The 18,112-nt window shown below is 40.0% G+C and overlaps 2 long non-coding RNA genes across 4 annotated transcripts in view; both read left to right on the forward strand.

Moving 5' to 3' along the window:
* Window positions 1-469: 469 nt before the first annotated feature.
* LOC123386921 lies at window positions 470-10,494 on the forward strand. Of its 2 annotated transcripts, XR_001176533.2 has the most exons (4): window positions 470-596; window positions 7,067-7,361; window positions 8,322-8,420; window positions 10,428-10,494. It is a non-coding gene; the product is annotated as an uncharacterized LOC123386921 (long non-coding RNA). The 2 variants fall into 2 exon arrangements; XR_006605835.1 differs by lacking the exon at window positions 10,428-10,494 and having other exon boundaries at window positions 8,322-8,445.
* A 3,953-nt stretch (window positions 10,495-14,447) lies between these two features.
* LOC101680943 overlaps window positions 14,448-18,112 on the forward strand; it is a 32,618-nt gene continuing 28,953 nt past the window's right edge. For both annotated transcript variants that reach the window (XR_006605836.1, XR_006605837.1), the window contains exon 1: window positions 14,448-14,480. This is a non-coding gene — a long non-coding RNA (uncharacterized LOC101680943). The remainder of the gene's footprint in view (window positions 14,481-18,112) is intronic.

Consider the following 18,112-nt stretch of genomic DNA (forward strand, 5'->3'; position numbering starts at 1 on the left):
ACATGACCATATTAAAATTTGATTAAATAAAAAGCATGCCTATTCTTTTTCAGTGTCTAGTGCTTTTTACTACCAAATTTTCTGTTCTATTCCCTACTCAATTCCCAGTGTTATTTATTTATTTATTTATTCATTCATCCATTCATTCATTCATTTATTTCTGTGTTTATTTGTTTATGAAATTTATTTATTTATTTTTGAGAGAGAGAGCGTGAGTGGAGGCGGAGGGACAGAGGGAGAATGAGAAGCAGTCTCCTCTACTGGGCAGGGAGCCAGATGTGAGCTTGATCCCAGGACCCTGGGATCATGACCTAAGCCAAAGGCAGATGCATAAGGGACTAAGGTACCAAGGCACCCAGCCCACTCCCAGCATTTTCTGTATTCTTTATTTCATCATAAAGGGCATAAATGCAGTGACATTTACTTATCTCACTGGGCATCATAATTTCTGGCACATAGCTTTTGAAAATCAACTATTCAATATGTAATGACTACCTACTCTGTCTTTGATACTGTGATAAGCACTAAGATACTGTAACTGCCAACATGGAGATTCAGTCTAGTGCAAGACATAGGTAACAAGCAAGGTCTACTAAGTAAGTATTAATCTTAAAATTGTGTGAATACTGTGAAAAAAATGTTCTCTGGGAGCTCATAAAAGGAGGACAGAACAAAATCTGGGTTAGAGAAGGGTATGTTTTGAGATGGAAGAAGAGGGAGTCATGCAGTGGAATGTGGACAAGATTATCTCGTATTGGCAACAGCACCTTAAGACCCTAAGGCAGAGGGGGATAGACATATTCCAGAAACTAGCAAAAGGTCAGTTTGGTGGGGGCATGCACAGTGAGTGAGGGTGAATGTTGTGAACAAGGCTGTATAGAGAGGCAGGGTGGATCCCACAGGATCCCCAAATTATGATGCACCAGCACTGCCCACCAAGACAGCAGCTCTGCTGTTTGGTCTTCTCCATCCTACCAAGAAGTCACTGGTTGTCTCAAGTGTGTAATAAAAACACTCTGTGCTGGGCACTGCTAGAAACTGTGCATCCAGTTCAAGGAAGACATGGCTCCTACCACCACGGAGCTTACAGTGTAGGAGGAAGAAGATGAGTGAAGAAATCAATCATTTCAACGTGAAGGTGCCTTCTGTCACTGTTCCCAGCTCTTGCTGAACAGTGTCTTGAAGCTTCCTTCTAGGTGTCTCACCAAGTCTCTCTGGTCTCCAATACCCACCGAGAGAGTCCCACTCAGGTATCATTGTCTTTCATGCAGCAACTTAATTACTCTTATATTTTCTATCCCACCAACAGTTAAACTAGGCCACCAAAGTATTAAATCCCTGGTGAGGTGCAGAATGTGCAAGAGTATCCCAGGGGGAATCTCAGTATCCTCTGAAGAGTTTATAATGTTCCTGGGACTTCAAATACAGTACCTTTAACAGGTAGACTAAAATTTGGTAAGGTTGCCCTAGAGACAGAAAGTGGGGTTCACTTAAATGGGGACTAATGAGGATTATGATACCCTTCACAAATAAGATTCATGCTTTTATGTTTCATTGTAAACATAGTCTTAATTTTAATTTAAATCCCACTTCTGCACATACATACTGGTTGATCTTAGCAAAGTTTCATAACATTTTGAAGGTCAGTTTTCTAATCTGTAAAATTTAATTACTATGATACTCTCACCTGTTATTGCAAGGACTGAAATTATACAATGTAGCAAAAATGCCCAGTACAGTCCCAGCTGTTGCTATTAATCTTTCTCAAAATGATTGGCTGCCACATGACCCATGTGGTTTGTTTGGCATGCAGAAAGAATAAGTTTATCCTGTGAGGTACATGTTTTTGAACAGATGTTCCTATTTATTAAATTATTAAAAATAGATGAATGAGAGGAAAGCATCTTGCCCCCTGAAATATTCTCACCTTCTCTGCCCTTAAGGTTCAGCACAGAGACCTTTACTACACAGCACCCCCCCCCCATTCCAAAATGCAGTATTCTGGTGTGAGAGTGATGAGAGGGAGGGGGGATGCTCATGCCAGGTGGGAGAGTTGGGATAGGAGGGGAGATGTTCCCTAACCTCCTGGCCCTATCACTCTCCCCTGTGACGAGTCACTGAAGTGGGCTGACAGAGCTCTACAACAATGGTGAAACCTGCACTTTGCACAAAGCCTGGTGAGCAAGAGTGAGGACTGAGGGCTACCTCCTGCTGAAATGGTGAGTTGTTGAGAGCTTTAAAAACAGTGTAGCCAAATTTAATTTTGAACAGATGACTTTGAACTCACTAGAGAAAAATGGATCTGGCAGCAGGGAGGCCAGGTGGGTGGCTGTGGCCACAATCCAGAGGACATATGAGACCTAAACCAGGGAAGTAGCCAAAGAGAAGTCGACAGGGCAGTTCAGAGAATCATCCAAGAAGATTTTGCAACTTTGATAGCTTAAATGGTAGTGGTCATAGTATCTACCACATACTGTGTGCACTGGGCAGACCAGGCAGGAAACATCCCGCCTTGCCTTCAAGGAGCTCAATTATTTTAGAGAGAGTGAAGAGGGTTGTTAGATATCTTCTAAGCTCTGAAGTGAGAAGAAATGCATTTCATTTGCAAGTGTTTGTAGAGAAACCCATGAAATACTGGCTGTGATAATACTCTTTAAAATATAAATTATTATTTATCTATAGGTACTCTTGAAAGTTGTAATAGTGCTAGGCCTTATTTACATTTTTTTTAAGTTCTCTTAACCTTCACAACAGCCCTGTGAAGTAGATTCTACTGCCAACTCCATTTATGGGTGAGGAAATCAAAGTATTTCTGCTATTGGATTACACCAACAAAGCCACCAATTACTGTGGAAATTCTTCTTACCCCTTCGTGTGGATGGTAAGAACAGAGTTAATACCACAATACAAGCTGGTGGGTCTCTTTCTAAATTTTGGTGGCAGGTGCTGCATGAACATAGGTAAATGGGGTTTGACCAACAGACACTTAGCTGTGTCTCCATTCACTCCTCCTACTCCAACTTGCTAAAAGGAATAAGTGGTGGATATGTGAAAGCATGGATGGATGGTAGGATAATGGATGAATAGATAGATCCATCTCAACACTCGACTTTTGAAAATAGGGGAACCCCCTTGAGCCCCTATAAGATCCATGTGATAGCCCTTAAAGAGAAGCCAAACTTTTATCAGTGTCTGAGACACCCACCAGTGTCTGAATATATTTCCTTTGGGATTTCATCATCATGCTGTATTCTCTCCTTTGCAATTAGTATTTAATTCAGTGCCCAGGTTTTAAACTTGATTCCTCTTGCTTAGACTTTCATGGACCGTATGCATCCCTCATTCAGAACTTTGCAACCAAGCCCCAATTCAGTGGCCAGAGTTGAGCATGCTTAACCCATATCCAGGAACAGGGGAATAATTCAGGCTGGATGAATGAATGAACATATTAGCAACTGGACCTTATGAATTATGAGATTAGTGATCACTGTTAGGCTCATAAATATATCCCTTGTTCCTTAATGCTGTTTTATTTTTGTTTCCACTTTCTACAGTTTGTCTTGGCAGGGTAATTTTTTAACAGATTAATTCTAATTGACTATCTTGTTTATTTTAAGGCATTGCTACATCCATGCCCAGAGCAAAAATTATATAATGCTTCATTGGGTAACTGGGAGTTCAGCAATTAATGACAGGAACATCAAGACTGGAGATTTTTCCATTCTCTGTAGGGTTGCCTGTTTGTATAACTTTGACCCTTGAAGCTTTTTGTGAGATACCAGATTTCATACTTCAGTGTGTCCCTGCCCTCAGGATTAACTAATATGTCTTTTCCTTATTATAGCAGATTCTGTTCTATTTTACTTGGAATCAAAGTATCTCTTACTTAAGGGTTTGGTTTGATTTCACATACCCATCATCTGGACTTTTAATCTTTTCCTACTTAATTTTTTAAAGGAATATGCAGATTTTCTTCAATTCTATCATGGAATCAATTTCTTAAGAGTGGGAATCAGGGGTGCCTGGGTGGCTCAGTGGGTTAAAGTCTCTACCTTGGCTCAGGTCATGATCCCAGGGTCCTGGGATCCAGCCCCACGTCGGGCTCTCTGCTCAGCAGGGAGCGTGCTTCCACCTCTCTCTCTCTGCCTGCCTCTATGCCTACTTGGGATCTCTGCCTGTCAAATAAATAAATAAAATATTTTTAAAAAATTAAAAAAAAAAAAAGAGTGGGAATCAGACCCCAGATCAAGGGAAGGCCAGATTCTAGGAAGACTGAAACACCAGGCATGACTGGGATACCCTCTGAATTCCTGATTCAGTCGAATTGGCTGATATATATATATATCTCACCTCAAAAAAAAATTTAATCTGTTAGCAAGATTGTATGGTATAATAAAAAGTCTGTCAGCTTTGTTATGACAAAAGTAGGTAGTTATAAGAAAAACCGCAATTAGTCTTTTTAACATTGTCCTAATTTCCCTCCCACCCTCCCTCCATTCCTTTCTTCCTTCCTTCTTCCCTTCATTTCTTCTTCCCTTTTTTAATTTGCCTTTTTTCTTTCTTTCCTTAAACACATATTTACTATGGAGTGGCCTATTATATGCAAGACCCTGTATTTGCATGAGAAGGAAAACCACATATTCCTCATTATAGATACTATAAGTTTAAAGCATGAGATAGTAATACACTTGGGGGGGTGCTGTTGAGGATGGAGGGAGACAGACCTATTCAAGCCCAACTTACATGAAAACTTCCTTCTTTAAACTCCTCCTCCAGGCTAACTGCTATTCTTTTGCAAGGCCTATCTCTTTTTTTTTTTTTTTTTGAGATGAACAGTGTATATTTTTACATTCATATCCTCTTGTTCAACTTTATAGCCAGATTGGGTTTTATGAAGTTTTCCATTTTATGTTTTAGATAAGGTAACAAAAGAACTGTGGTAAATAAAGCCACTGTAATCGGCCTTTACGTGGCAAGCATTATGATGTGAATTCATTCCATCAACATTGAAGAAACCATTCTTGAGGACCCCTTCCTATGAAGACTAGGGCAGTTCAGAAATTAATAAGCCACTGTCCTTATTTGTCCTGAAGGAAATCCTAGATGGGTGGAGAAGGTCATGTAAATAGATAATCACAATTAAAATCACTAGACTGTGATGGTATGATGTGAAAAATGACGGAAGTATATACCCAAAGCAGAAGAAGCCTCCAAAAGGAATTGGATAAATCTGATTATAAGAAAGAAGACTGACATGTTCACAGGTCACACAATATTTGAGGTAGGACAATGGTTTCCTGCTAAGTCTAAACACCTTGTTTCCAGGCAGAGCCTAAGTGAGTGGATTAAACATTACAAAGGAAATTAAAGTAGTTCCAAAATTCTCTGGGGGGCTCATGGCTTTGAGCATATCGCTATTTCCCTTCTTTTATAGAGAAAATTGTTATTTGCATATCCTTTTCCCAAGGCCATGCTTTTACAAATACATAATCACTAAATATCATTTGTTTAACTATAAGGTTTGGACACTTCACCAGAATCAAGGAAAAGGAGATCTTTTCAGGATGACAGTGACAACAAATGTATCCAATAATCTCATGGTTGAGGGTGAGGGAGGGTAGTGGAATTGGGAAATTGGATAGCCTACCAAACTGTCCTAAATTTTGATAGGACAAATTTTGAAGGGGTCAGAGCTTTTATATTTCAACATTGGACTAGTCATTGGATAAATTATGTGCCTGGGAAGGGGTTATAATGTTATGTGAGGTGGATTTCTTCATCCAAGAGCCATCTCTTGAGAGAGACTCAAAAGCAAGCTATGACCTAACAATGCTTCCTTCACCTTGGGGGAATGAGCTTTTCAACCTTGAAGGGCAGCTGGGATTTGATAGCATATCTCCCTATCACAGTTCTTTGACAATTTTATCAACGCAAAATAGGAATCCAGATGTGTACCGCAACCCATAATTATGCATCAGGTGACCTGGTAAAACTTCTAACCTGGAACATCACAATGCTAGCTCTAATAGCCCTGGAGCTGTGGTTATTGCCACCTTTTTCTGGCATTTAACTGAAAGAGCTAAAGGAAGCTGTTCTCAAACATCTCCAGGGTCTGTTACTCTGTAGTTGCAACAGGAAATAATGATTGGTTAATAATCTGAAGAAGAATTCAGGGAGGAAGCAGGTCTGGGGGCTTGGGAGCTCTGTGAAGTCATTCAAGGATCCAAACACCTTCTATCCTGTAGCTTATCTCCTTCAAGATCCTCAGAGATTTCTTCCCCCAACCCCAACCTTTACTGGAAAGGAACAGGTGCTCCTAAGGACCAGCTTTGGACATGGCTCCAAATACTTCTGATTAAATTTGCCAAAAATCAGTTTCCTGGGTTCACCTGAGGTGCATAAGAATCTAGAGCACATAATCCAGTGATTTTCCCATGAAAGAAAGCAGAAACCAATACTTGTATGCACAAGTGATATCTGCCAAACAGTAGAAAGACTTCAGGCAGATTTGGGTTTATGTGTCCGTTGTGACCTAATTAGCCATATACACCGATATGTACCAATATGGTACCAATATACCATAGGACCAATTGTCTAACTTTTCTGAGCTTCACTTTTTCTCACCTGTAAAATGATGACAATTGTACCATCTTCGGGATTGTTGGAAAAAATCAAATGGGTTAATTTCACAGAAAGAATTTTCCCTTCCCCCTTTCTTTTTAAGCTCTGTACAAGTGTGGTCTTGCTGATGTTCAGAGCTATCCCACCAGGTGTGAGAGCTGGTAACCCACCTGAATGACAGTTGCTATAAAGAAGATTCTTGCAGGAGGAGGTAGATGGGCCTCATTGACCTCAAAAGTCCTTCAACTCTGTAGGAACTGCTGAAATATTCATTAAACACACACCAGGTTGAGCCAGAGTCAGACTGGGCATTTATACTGGAACCAGAAGCTGGCATGTGCTCAGTAACCAGAGCTTTTCTTTTCTTCTGGAACTAAGTCTTCTCGGCAGAATATCGACATCTGTAAAGCTTTCTGACTTGACTTTTCATTTCTCCTCTTTGCAGAGTTGTGCTTGTCTTGGCCTTTTCATCTCGACATTTAACGGAGAAGAATTTCAATTGTTTGCAGTCAATCCCACAGTGCTTTTCCAATTTCCCTTTGTTTTCCTTGGGATTTTCAAGAAACCTCACGTGCTCTACATAATTCAGTTATGATTCCAGAGGAACTTGGTGCCTCAAAGTGACAGATGATTTTTAAAAATATTTCAACACCTGTGTATTAGAAGCAGCATTGCATTAAGAATCAAAGAGTCCAGAGCTAGATGCCAGGCCCTGCCATTAATTAGTTGTGTGACCTTCAGTAAGTAATTGGTGCCTTTCTAAATGAATAAAGAGGATAGCTGGATCAGTGGTTTATAAATTACATTCTGCAGAATTCTGGGGTTTCCTGGAGATAATTCCAGGGATCTGGGGGTAGCAAATGGAAGCATTTATCCTGCTCAACTCAACTGCTTTTTATTTAGTGGAGTTCTAGTAACACCTCACTGACAAAAAGATTTCACTAATACATATTTTTTTAATCACTCAATTTAGATGATCTCTGAGAGTCAATTATGCTTCTACTTTCTTGAATACTGTGATTTGACTGATGAATATATGTTTTTTAAAATGTTTTGTGAAGTGAGAAACTGACAAAGTCCTCAGAATTAAAGGAATTCAAGTTAAATCAGTTGCACCATAAAAAGGCATTTAAACTGGTTCAAATAGAAGTTCTACCTTTAACTGCCCTCTGGTAAAATATTTAAATTCTCCAGCTTCAAGGCAGTCATGTAATCTCGGAAAGAAAATGCTTGCCTTGCAGGGTGTGAGTATTAAAAAGGAAGATAATGCTGTGTAGTGCTAAGCACACACACTGACGGTTCCTACTCCTGCTCATACACACACAGTTAACTGATTCATGCCCGGCTTCCCTCTGAGCCTGGGTGTGGCTCCAGAATCCTTCCCCTCCCAGGTTCCAAGCACCCAGTATCCATCAGAGGGAGTCAGCATTTGAGACAAAGCATTGCTGATATCCTGTCATATCCTGATTTCCTATCTATAAAATGTGTATTATGGACGAAGTGCTTGTGCCCCACCTCCTCCAAATTCATACACTGAGGCCTTAACTCTAGATGTGACCATATCTGGAGAAAGAGGCTTCACTGAAATAATTAAGATTCAATGAGGTTATAAAGTTAGGGCCTTGTTTCAGTAGAATTAGGTCTCTTAAAAGGAGAGATACCAGAGAGCTTATTCTCCTTCTCTCTTCTTGCCATGTGAGGACACAGTGAGAAGATGGCCATGTGCAAGCCGGGAGGAGGGGCCTTGTCAAAATATGCCCATACTGCTACCCTGATCTCCCATTTCCATCTCCAGAACGGTGAGAAAATAAACGTCTGTTGTTTAAGCCATCCGGTCGATGATTTGTTATGGCAGCCTGAGCTGAGTGACACGGGAATGCCAAAGCTCTCCTCAGTCTTCCAGCCAGCATCAGGGAGCGCCCACTATGCATGCATCTCTGGGAAAGGTCCAGGGCACATAAAGACTCATGGGACAAGGATCCCAGTCCCAAGGATATGACTCTCCTGAAGACGGTATTCACAGACTATCAATGTTTGAATGAAATTACAAAGTGCATGTTAGCTTGCAGGTACACACACAATTCTTCTTAAAACACACATGTCAGTTATACATAAATAATATTCACTGAAACATTTGTTTAACAATGAAATTTGGGGGGAAAACCCTCCAATTTATATTAGACTCTGAATTCTGTAAGGTTAGGTTCAACACTCCTCCACAGACCTCAGTACCCAGCATAGAATGGGGATTTGTAACTATTTGCGGAAATCACATGTGAACTGGTATTAAGTGTAATATGCTATATATAATACATATAACATAAGCCACATGGGAGGAGATAAAGGGAATTATGCACTCACTTGATAACAAATTATCTCCATGGTGTATGAACACATTTTTTTAATAGAATGAAATTAAAGTTTTACAAACCACAAACGAAACACACTCTAGGTAACCTGTGTCCCTCCAAAATGTGTATGTTGCAGCCCTACCCCTCAATGAGATGGTATTTGGAGATGGGGCTTTGGGAGGTGATTAGAGCTGGTTGAGGTTTATAAGAGTGAGGCTTCCATAATGGTGACCATCCTCAACCATGAAGAGAGCTCTCATAGGATCTAAACTGACTGGAACATCAGATCTTGGATTTCCCAGGTTCCAGAAATGTGAGAAATAAATCTTTCATTTAGTCTGCCCAGTCTACAGTGATATAGTAGCCTTAGAAGACTGATACATAGCTCGAAAATAGTTTTCCACACAGGGATTTAGAGGTCCATATGCAGTTGGGATGGTCAGGGGTGTGCGGCTCAGGAAAATGACAAGCTTCTGGATTAATGGGAGGATGTTGCAAATGGTCTCCTTTGCTAAGTTCACCACCAAGGCAGTGATTCTCAAGAGCCTCTGCAGAAGCTGCTTCCAGCTTCTCATGTGCTCTCTGCCCACAAACCACCCGCCACTACTACTGGATTCATCTGGAATACAGAAGACTCCTATTTTATTCATGGTTTACACATAGGACTTAGTATAAGGCTTGACACTTAGAAAACATCTTAAAAACATCTGTTGAATAAACAGTCTCTCCATTCATTCTGACACCTGACCAGGGAAGTGGATGCCATCCATCCCAATGACCAACATTAGAAAAAGTCTGAAATCAACAACATTGCATGCCATAAGGTAGAATAGCATACAATGGTCTTCAAAATTTTAATGATGTGAGAGAATATTTGTGATGAAACATGCCCTTTACACACACACACACACACACACACACACACCCTGAAGCAATATCAGTTGTTTTTTCTGAGTAGTGGCATTGTATATTTTTTCTTCTCACCTGTTCTTTTTGATGGTTAATTAAAAAAAATTATCTCCCAACCAGTTTTTTACATTAAGCTTGTATTATCTTATGAGAAAAGAACGTTACTAAAAATCAATCCCTATCTAAATGCATGACCATGCTAGTCATTAACATTTGAGCGTGGATGAGCAATGATCAGGAACTGCAGGAGGAAAGCAGGTATTCCTGAGGTCAGAGCAATAGCAGCCATTCCTTTACAGTGTCTTTGAAGAATGTTCCTCTTTTTTGTCATCACTCTTCAGAATTCAATTTGCCACCTGCACAGTCTCAGAATCTCAGTCTCAGCTCAGAGCAAGCTTGCTGCTCTGTGCTGGAGTTAGGCTGCATATCTGAGTTCCTCGGCCTGCAGAGTGCTGTATCCCCATGGCAGTTAGGTGGGAGCCCAGGAGCTCTTAAATACTAGGGCTGGAATGTATGTCATACTCTCTGTTTTGAATTTGTTTCTAGGTCCAACAGAACAAAGGTTCTCACCACAACACTACTGACAGTGTGAGTTGGATAATTCCTTGTTTGGGGGGTAACCTGTGCATTGCAAAAAGCTTGATAGCATCTCCAGCCGCTATCCACTGAATGCCAGGAGCACTCCTGCCCAAAGGCATGATACCTAAAAACATCTCTAGATACTGACAAATGTTCCCTGACAGTTATTGTAAGATCTTGACTCTAAGTGCACTTGCAGCCATCAGAGGGTTTTAAGCAGAAGAGAGAAAGGAACTGACTGGATCAAATGAGCCCCCTTGGATGGGTCCAAGGTCAGAAGCAGGGAAGGCAATGAGGGGACCTTCTCAATGGCCCACACAAGGTTTGATGCGGCTTGGAAGAAGTTAGTTCCAATAGGATGCTCTGATGGGTTGAATTTGGAGTGTGAGGGAAATACACAAGGATAATTTCATTTTCAGCAGGACAAAATATAGCATTGTAGTTAAGAGCTGGAGCTCCAAAGGGAGACCACCTCATTGTGTAACCTGTGTGTTATTATGGAGAAAGATATCTGTAAACTGGAGATGTTGAAAGTGCCTATGTTCCTCCCAGGGATTTTGTGAGGATTGCACAAGTTACTACATGGAAAGAGTTTAACAGCGTGGCTGGTACATAATAAGAGCTCAATAAATGTTAGCTATGGAAAAACTGGAGAAGAACATGTTTAGGAAAATAAAAATATTTTTGCCTTTAAACATAGATTTATCTTTTCTAGCAATACAAAGAGCTCTATTTAAGAATCCTGTGTTTGTTATATCAGTTTCTTACCCCTCACCAGCTAGGGAAGCAGAGGCTTCTTACTATATCTATATCCATGAGATAAACTCAGCTTCTTCTCTGTGTGTTTTCTAGTAAAAATCACTGTGTTTCTAAACCTGCTTAAACTCCTTCAAATAGACGTACACATACTGAGAGAGAAAGAGAGAGAGGTAATATGCACAAACAGTGGTTGTAAATGTGTTAGTTTTTTATTGTTGAATAACAAGTTATCACAGAGTTAATGATTTTAAACAACACCTATTTATTATCTTACAGTTGGTGAGACATGTGGATGGGGCCAACTTGATTCTGTACTTAGGATCTCACAAGGCCAAAATCAAAATGTCAGACAGGCCAGGCTCTTGTTTGGAGGCTCTGGGGAAGAATTCACTTCCAACTCTTCAGGTTGATGGCAGAGTGTTGTCCTTGCAGCTGTAGGTCTGAGGTCCCCATACTCTTACTGACTATCAGTCAGCCCTCCTATTCTAGAGGTCCTCTGCATTCCCTGTCATGTGCCTTCTTCATCTTCAAACCAGCAAAGGTAACTTAAATCTTCCTCATGTGTAAAAGCTCTCTTATTTCTCCTTCTCTTACGAGTGGAGAAAACTCTGCTCTTCAAGGAATTATGTGATTATATTAGGGCCACCTAAATAATCTCTCCTTTGTCCTTCATTGTAAGGAAATCATGGAAATCACACCACAGACAAAATTCATGGTGTTTTCTTGAAATTCTGTGTACCATCCTAAGTGTACAATTTGATGAGTTTTGACCATCTTTAAAAAATTTATTTTATTTTTGGGGTGCCCAGGTGGCTCAGTGGGTTAGGCCTCTGCCTTTGGCTCAGATCATGGTCTCAGGGTCCTGGGATTGATCTCCGCATCAGGCTCCCTGCTCAGTAGGGAGCCTGCTTCCCCTTCTCTCTCTGCCTACTTGTGATCTCTCTCTCTCTCTCTCTGTCAAATAAATAAATAAAATCTTTAAAAAAAATTATTTTTTTCAGCGTTCCAAAATTCATTGTTTATGCACCACATCCAGTACTCCATGTAATATGTGCCCTCCTTAATACCCACCACCAGGCTCACCTACCACCTACCTCCTCCCCTCCAAAACCCTCAGTTTATTTCTCAGAATACACAGTCTCTCATGGTTTGTCTCCCCCTCCGATTTCTCCATCTCACATCTTCTCTCCATCTCACAGTGTCTTCCATGTTATTCTTTATGCTCCACAAGTAAGTGAACTATATGATAAATGACTCTCCTTGTTATACCTATGTCACAACACCCCAATCAAGATTTGAGACATTTTCCATCAGAAATTTCCCTTATCCCATTCTAGTCAATCCTCAACCCCACAGGCAAATATTTCTATCACCATAGATTGGATTTGACTTCATACAAGTGGAATCATGGTGTATACTCTCTTGTGTTTGGTTTCTTTGTTTTATAATAATATTTTTGAGATTCAGCCATGACGTTATGTACATCAGTAGTTTCTTTCATGTCATTTAGAAATAGTATTATTCTATATGACCATATCACAATTTGTTTATTGATTGTTGATGGACATTTTTAAATTGTGACTATTATGAATAAAGCTGTTGTAAACATTTCTGAGAAATGTTTGTGTAATGACAACTATTTTGGGTAATGGCTAGGTGTGGGGTTTTAGGTAGATATATGATCAACTGCTAAATAATATTCCAAATTGGTTGTAGCATTTTACACACTCACTCCAACCTCCTGTGAATGTGTGAGAATTCCAGCTGGTATACAACCTCACCAACACTTTTCATCCATCTTTCTAATTTGAACTATTCCAAAGGATGTATATTGGTATCTCTTTCATGGTTAATTTTGTGTTTTCCTGATGGCTAGTGATCTTAAATAATTTTTTAAAAGATTTTATTTATTTATTTGACAGAGAGATATCACAAGTAGGGAGAGAAGCAGGCAAAGGAGGAGGGGAAAGCAGGCCCCCCGCTGAGCAGAGAGCCTGATATGGGACTCAATCCCAGGACCCTGAGATCACGACTTGAGTGAAGGCAGAGGCGTAACCCCCTGAGCCACCCAGGCTCACTTATGTAATTTTTTATATGTTCATTGGTCATTTGTGTGTGTGTGTGAAGTGTGTGTATAAGTCATTTGCCCTATTTTTAATTGGGAAATTAGTCTTAGTATTTATTTGTAAAAACTCATTACATATTCTGGATATATGTGTGTGTGTGTGTGTGTGTGTGTTTGTGTGTGTGTGCATAATGTAAACTTATTTAGGTATAATGTATTATATATTCATTATAATATACCTGATCAAATATATATATATATATATATATATATATATATATGAATATTTGAGGAAAGAAGAGATAAAAAGAAAGGGACAGAGGATAAGGAGAAAGAGCTTTAAAAAATTCTTAAAATTCTAACTCACTGATTTACATATCTGTTTCTTTCCAATCCCACAGATAAAAAAGAAAACTTGCATTGATTGAGCAAAGCATTGCTAATATGTGGTGTAGAATATTTCATTGTATCCTTCAAGAGTGAGAACTTCTTAGGAGCAGCAATTTAAGTTTATGTTATTCATCTTTATATCCCTCCATTTGTTATTATATCTGACATATTGAAGATGGTCAAGCATATTTGTTGAGAGAATGAGATAATGAGTTAATTGGATGATTATCTCATTTCATTATCACAAAAGAGAGAATCAATCAATGAGCTTTGGGGAAAAAATAAAACCACTGCCAATAAGAGCAACGTGTATATCATATATTGATCGTGCTTGGCTTCATATGAATGAGGGATGGGCACAGTATGGAAACAAGATGAAACACACATCCATAGTTCCTAGATGTCCATAAATCCCTTTTAGCCAAAGGCTAAGGATCAAATCATGCACCAACATTTCTGGACATAATCAATTTCTCTCTCATGCATCATGACTCATTCTCTCTTTCCTGGATCAATCTTATCAGCATTAACACTTTTTTTTTCTCCTTTCACAAACCCTCTCTTGACCCCACATTCTCCTCTAGCATTCCCAAAAATGAAAAAAACAAACAAACAGAAAAAGGTTTTGAGAAAGTGTCTCTTCTTCCCAGTATACTATTTACTCTTCTCACCTTTCCTATCTGCCAACCACCACACCATGGATGTTACTTTTGTTAAGGATTCTAGAATGCTAAATCAATGGGCAGTTCTGTGTCTTATTCTTACTTGGGAATCTCTGCAGCACTCAGTAAGATTGAGAGAGTCAGGTAACAGTGTGGTAAATATGGGGTATGAAAGCACACTGAATGAATTTAAATCTCATTTCAACTGCTTATTCAGATATCCTCCTAGAACCATCATGATATCTTTGCTCTTCCTTGAAAGTGGTGGTTCTCATTTGGAGCCTTTGCACTTGTTCTTTCTGATCAAAGTGTTCTTCTCCCAGCCCCTTCCCATACTTCAGGCCCTAGCTCAGATTTCCCCTCTTCAGAGAGGACTTCTGTGTCCACATTTACACATAAATGGCATCCCCCCTATAGTTCCTATATCTGGTTCTAAAGCAAGATTGATACATATCCTAGCTCTTCTGCAGACTGACACTATGACCTTGTTCAAGTGTATACTCTCTTGCATAGAAGCTTCCTACTCTGTAAATCATGAATGATCACGACACTTCAAAAGATTGCTGTCAGCCAATCTGTTAATGGGGGGTAAGCTACTTAGAATACTGTTTGGACATACCAAACTATTGCTTTAAGAAATTTCCACATTCACTTTCTCTTTTCCAGGTAAGCCTAAAAGATACAGTGTGGCTCAGATTGCTCACTTTCTTCTTTTGGGAAAACATCCCAACTATTTGGAATAGACTTACCATACCCACTGGGAGAATAAAATCAATTTAAGATGATCATACTAGAGGCAAGATAGTGGTGACTAGGTCTCCAAAGAAAATGGAATGAACCATCCCTGTGTTTTCTTTAATAGAAGTGTTATTTAATTTTTATGGGCATGCCACAGAGAAGAGACTTGTTTCTGCTTGGTGAGCTTAAAACAAAATAAAATAAACAGATAAGGAAGTAGTGGGCCATTTGATGTGCCTCCCCAGAAGACACAGCAATTGGAGAACCAAAATTAGCTAGCTGTGTTTATCCACTTTTAACTTCTGTTTGGGTTGAACTTTCATTTCTGCCTAAGCACATGCTATTTTCATTATTTACTGCAGTCTTTTCTCCAAAGAAAACACCAAACCCAAACTCCCCTTTGTTCACTAGCCTCCCCACCTGAATGTTCTCCTTGAACTGGTGATCTGAGTGCATAAAGGCGTACATGAAAGGCAGCATGGCATTGCGGCTAAGAAAAACCTTCAATCAGACAATTGTAGTTCTGTCATTTGACTACTGCCTGACCCAGAGGAATTTTCTTAGTATTTTAAGCCATATTTTTTTAATTAAGGAAATAAAAGTCACCTGATTTATGGAATTACGCAAAAGTTTAACTAATATGATTCATGTAAAGCCTTTGGGAGTTGCCTGGTCTGGAATAAACAATGGTCCAATATTAGACTGCTTCCCACCTCCCAGAATCACTATTATTACAATTATTGCCACCATTACCATTATGAGGGGCAGCACTCAGGTGAGCTTACTCCTTGCCCTTGCCACTTAACCTTTTCAGTCTCTGATTCTTTGTGATATTTGATACCCATACTTCATGGAAGACATCCAAAGAGAAATTGAACTGCCCTTCTTAGGGGTGTTAGAAAATGGGAGCTGGACTTCATTATTTGAAGGTCCCCTCCATCTCCTCAAGTCAAGGACAGTATAAATCAAAATAACTGTGACAAATGCACCTCCCATTTGTAAAGCTTCTTCATGTCTTGTCTTCTTCCTTCATGTAAATTCTGTGTTCCTCCTCATTAGCCAAATGATTCTAGGCTAGTAGAAAAAGTCTGATATTTTCCCATTATCAAAAAGAAGAAGGAAGGCAGACTAGATCACCTTTAAAGTTCATTAAAGCACCCAAAACCATGATCTTCATTCCTTTGCAAACAAATACACAAACAAACCAACAAAGCCATGTGTCAGTGTGCCCTTTTTTACTGCTGCTGCAACTCAATTCCCAAACTGCAATAAACCATATTTTATTTTCTTGCTTTCATCAGTGTCTGATTACTTCCTTGGTGATGGAAGTCTCTGCATTGTTCCATCTCCAAAGAAGGATAGGAGCTGGGCCTCTCTACAGGTCCCCTGTACCAATCCAATAGCCCTCATGAAGGCCTAGTCCTTGGGTGATAACAGTTGCTCAGAGACAGAACTGGGGCAAGACTCCAGCCTCACATCAGAAATAAGAACATTCATTACTGGATGAGTTCTCTAGGCCTGGTTTGAAAAAACCCTCTCCAACTGATTGGACTCTTTCCTGATTAACGCTAGATAAATATGGAGACTATTACTTAGATACCACACGCTGGGAAGCAAACATGGTGATTATAACTGTCAATCTGCAAAACTCCCTGGTCTCAACCGGAGTGAAACACTACCATTTCAATCTAATCTGCGAGAGAGGCAAATGGAGAGGGGCCGATAACTGCAAAGCACACTGAAAGCACCCCAGCTGTCAATATCCATGTGGGAGGCAGCTGATGGTTTGGATGTCATCACATTAGCAATCTCTTCAGTGAAAAGAAAGTCTGGCTGCTTTGTGCCTTGAAAAGGAGCAGCAGTTGAAAGCATTAAAATTAGTGCCATTTTACTGAAGATCGTGATCACTTAAAATGTCAGTTGCTGTCCCAAAAATTATCGTTTATGATGGATTGCAGGGAAGAATATCAACACAGCAAGAGACAGAACCTACAGTGGAGGAAGATGCACCATTTCAGGAGTCCCTGAGGAGTGAAAGAAGTAGAGGGTGTGTTTGGATGGATGCATGTGCACACATGTGAGCACTTAGGCATTCCCAATGCCACTCAGAATTTACATCTTCTGATTGGCCCAAAATGCAGGCTGGGGAAGTTCGTGGGAGGCTGTCCATGAGTGAAGAGGAAGGGGAGGCTCACGAAGAAACAGTGAAACACTGACGGTGTCTGCCAAGATAGAGCACCAAAGGAAGAGCAGGAGCCTAAATAATGATAATGATGGTGTTTGTAACAACAATACCTAGCACTGACAGGCTGTCAAGTATAGAACTATTTTATTTGTGCTAACCCATCAAATGCACTTGATTTATGGATTGGAAAATATTTTTTTTTTAAAGATTTTATTTATTTATCAGAGAGAGAGAGAGAGAGCAAGCACAGGCAGACAGAATGGCAGGCAGAGGCAGAGGGAGAAGCAGGCTCCCTGCGGAGCAAGGAGCCTGATGTGGGACTCGATCCCAGGACGCTGGGATCATGACCTGAGCCGAAGGCAGCTGCTTAACCAACTGAGCCACCCAGGCGTCCCGGAAAATATTTTTAATCCCAATTTTACAGATGAGTAATCTGAAGCACAGGTAGGTAATTGTAGCTAGCCCAAGACCAAGTGATGGTGGGAAGTTTGGGAAATGCATCTAGAGTTTATACTCTTCTAAGATAGATGCTTCTCAGAGTGATGGGTTGGATAAGCACAGGGACAAGCACGGAGTACCAGTTGGCTCATACACAGGAAATGGTTAGAGAAATACTGCAAAAAAAACAAAACAAAACAAACAACAACAACAACAAACAAAAAACAACCTAGGTGTAATGAGGTAAATATAGGGTTTCCATATGTGAAAGTCCAGGTGGATTCTAACAATATTAAACTCAGCAGGGAACCAGGACAAAACATGAAGGTGTCACTGAGGGACCACCTTAAAATATGTCTAGAATATGTGTGAGCATAGATTTCTAGGATGCATATATTTGTCGAGACATCTTGCT

Source organism: Mustela putorius, unplaced genomic scaffold, assembly GCF_011764305.1.
Source record: "Mustela putorius furo isolate JIRA1106 unplaced genomic scaffold, ASM1176430v1.1 tig00000083_pilon_pilon_pilon, whole genome shotgun sequence".
In the NCBI taxonomy this organism is placed as follows: Eukaryota; Metazoa; Chordata; class Mammalia; order Carnivora; family Mustelidae; genus Mustela; species Mustela putorius.